Below are 3,482 nucleotides of genomic sequence, written 5' to 3'. Positions count from 1 at the left end.
CAACCCCCCTTTACTTTTACAATTACTTAGGCTATCATATATTATATTATAGGCTATCTAAAGATGACATACGAAAATTTTAAAATACCCTTACAACATTAAACACTTAAATATACGTATACAAATATGTACACGCACACGTAATAAAAACTATTCTCTTATTCCTTCGTTGAAACACAAAATATCATTACAACAGAATTTTTTAATAATTTAATGTTCGAAAAGTGATTTGAGTGAACAAAATTAAGAAAATAAAAGTGAAAAATTATAATCTACGGATGAAATTTTTAGATATAAAATCAATAACATATTTGACAAAATCTACATTATAAGTCGAATATTGATGTTTTATAAATATTTAATATTATATTTTTCAAGAAATCAACAAAAACTAACCCATATAACAAAGTCTTTTAAGATAATAGCATAATTTTATTTGTTGAAAAATTCAAAAAAAAAAATTTATCATTTGTACTTTATTTTTAAAAATTTTCATATTATATCTATTCATTTGTTAGACAATTTACTATCATTTATTGATCTTTGAGCAAAAACTCTATTTTTTTCACTGTTTTTGAGCAAGTTTCTCAATATATGTTAATCTAATAATTTTATTTACATCTACACTCACAAAAGTTATACTTAATAATTTTCAGCATATATTAAGTTAAATAAATTTTATTATACATATAAAAAACTAAATTAAATACACTAAAAATATATATTAAAAAAAACGATTGTCTTTTCGTACAGACAATACATTTACACCACCACATGCTGCCTTATATATTAAATGAGCACGTGGGTATTTTTAATACTTTTAGAAAGTTTAATACATAAATTGAAATTCATATAATTTATTTTAACAAAATACATATCTTATATATATTTTATCAAATGAACAATCAAGTACATATATATCAGGTAATCTACCACCTTTGCATGCATTTACTATATCTTTAAATAATCCCTCTTGATGCGATCCGGGTGAAATTGATAAGTCGGGTCGGGTCGGGTGTTCCACCAGATCTGCTATCAAGATAATGAAAGGAATAAGAGCAGTGTGAGATATGACTTTCCCTGTGACCTGCAGACAAGGAGATGAGGGGTGTCCGATGTGGCAACTCCGATGCTTAAGTCAATGAATGACTCAACAAAATACCAATGTAACCAAGTGATGGTTCTGATATTGGTGTAAGAGTGTAGGCAATAAAATGAATGAATCCTCAATGCTAAGAGGGAACCTGGTATTTATAGTAGGAGAAATAATGATGACTTCGTTCTTCGTGCTACCTACTAATTATAGTAGGACGGCTGATTGTACCTTATATCCTGACATGTCAAATCTCATACTAGTCACATCCCGTCTGTCTGATTTTGTCAACCACCTAGTATCATAGATAGGACGGCCGCCTACACCCTACCCTACTGGCGTACTTGAGTGTGGCGCTTATATCGAAGTGATCCGGGTAAAAAGTCTCCCGGAGGCTTGCATGAGAGACCTGGTATCCAATAGCCCGGAGAGAAGACGTCTCGGGCATTCAACTGCTCGGCTTCTGGTGACCCTTCTCGTAGATTCTCCCCAACTTGAGCTATCCATCCAGTGTCCCGGGTCGTCCGTGACACTTTGCCCCGCAAGTTCAAGAGGTGGCTTCTATGCACGTAGCACTTTGCCCTGCATAGCACTTATTTCCCAGTGTTTCTTGCTGGTGACCGGCTCTGATACCATTCTGTCGCGCCCCGAGTCAGAGCCCGCGCCTGCGTGACTGCACAATTGGCTCATATAGCAACTACTTCGTATTCGTCCTCGCTTTACAAAAATGATCAACCCAAATTGCTATAGAAGTCCATTGTAAGCCCATTATAAACTCATTTTAAATCTTTAATTTTTAAGACGTGGGACAAGTGTATCACAGCAGATGTATGACGATTACTATATGCTTATCTGGTAAATCTTTTTATCATCATACATGTCCACAAATTACGAAATTCATTCCATTATCTAGTCAAGTTTTAAATTTTTGGGCACAAATCAATGCAAACTCGAAAATTTATCCAATTTCATTTCTACTATTTAAAATATAAGATTTGAAAATTTGCGGACTGTGCATGTATGACCAAAAGGATATTAAAATAAATGTGATATCATTCTAAATTGTTATTACATTCCTTATTTTGATTTTGCTCATCTAATTAGTGAAACTTCAATCTTACATTTATTATTTTTTGACAGAATATTAAAATATTAATGTGTTATCTTTATATCCCGTAAATTTCTATCTGGTGGAGACGTACTCCATCAACTCTTTAGGTACAAACCACACCAGGTATCAAAGATGAGCCCTAAATTAGTTTGAGGTTGTGATTCGCACGAAGGAGAATCGGGAGATGTTGGCTCCAAAATCTTCTGGAAATACACACAAGGTAAGCTTAAATTTTGTAGTGATCCTTTATTCAAAAACCTTTTGCGAATTAATTCGATATAATTCATTTGAATTGTACTCCTAGAGGGCAAGGAGAAAAGGGCTAAGCACGAAGTAGAAGCATTAATTGATGAAGAGAAGAAATTGATCGCACTCAAAGTGGTTGAAGGCGATGTGCTGGAGGTTTACAAAGCTTTTAAAATAACAGTGCATGTGGAAAACCAACAAACAGAAAGAAAATCCAGCGCTTTACCCTGCGAACTGAAGAGTATCAGGTTCCATGGTCATTAAAAAATAACCAGCAAACGGATATTTTCATGAAATTGATAACATTTATTATTGTGGCTTAAGATGACCATGTTTAGAAAAATCTAAATAAATTCATAATTCATCAATGGAGCGGATTGAATAAAGATCTCAATATGAAAGTACGATGCCACCACATATTTTTCGTTACTGCGGTCCTTCCATATAATGAAAAATCTTGAAAACTTTGTCGTTACTGCGGTCCTTCCATTTAATGAAAGTACGATGCCACCACATATTTTTGTGGATTGAGCGGCAGCCGATAATTGTTTAATATCGATGGGATAAAATTGGATAAAATTTCTGAGAGTTGTATATATGGACTTGGACTGTTAGCTTTTGAAATTGAGTTAGGTTCAAGTCTCAATCTTAATATGTTATCAGAGCTCAGGTTTCATCGTTATATGTTGGATTGCTCATAGTTGTGTCACACGTTCTACTCATAGGTAAGTCATTTGTAAACTTCATGCTTCAGATGTTAGTAGTCCCAAATCGGTTGAATAAAATTTCTGAGAGTTATATATATGAACTTGGACAATTATTCCCTTTGAACTAGTTTTTGAAATTGAATTATGTTCAAATCTTAATATTAACACTAACATCTCCAACCCCCGCCCCAATTCAAGTATATAATTTGTCTAGCTCATCTTTCAATTATTTATTAAACTAATTAAATGTATCAGATAGGTGAGACTTGAGCCATAGTGGTATTGGGCCTCACGCTATGTTATTGTTCCAAACCATATATATATA

General features: G+C 33.3%; 1 pseudogene; it reads left to right on the top strand.

Annotated features, from left to right (window-relative positions):
• The first annotated feature begins 1,919 nt into the window (after positions 1 to 1,919).
• LOC140970058 (MLP-like protein 43) lies at positions 1,920 to 2,949 on the top strand (annotated as a pseudogene).
• The last annotated feature ends 533 nt before the right edge of the window (positions 2,950 to 3,482 follow it).

The sequence above is a fragment of the Primulina huaijiensis genome, unplaced genomic scaffold (assembly GCF_012295235.1).
Source record: "Primulina huaijiensis isolate GDHJ02 unplaced genomic scaffold, ASM1229523v2 scaffold43333, whole genome shotgun sequence".
In the NCBI taxonomy this organism is placed as follows: domain Eukaryota; kingdom Viridiplantae; phylum Streptophyta; class Magnoliopsida; order Lamiales; family Gesneriaceae; genus Primulina; species Primulina huaijiensis.
The sequence above is the reverse complement of the archived record's forward strand: the minus strand, read 5'-3'. Positions and strand labels throughout refer to the sequence as shown.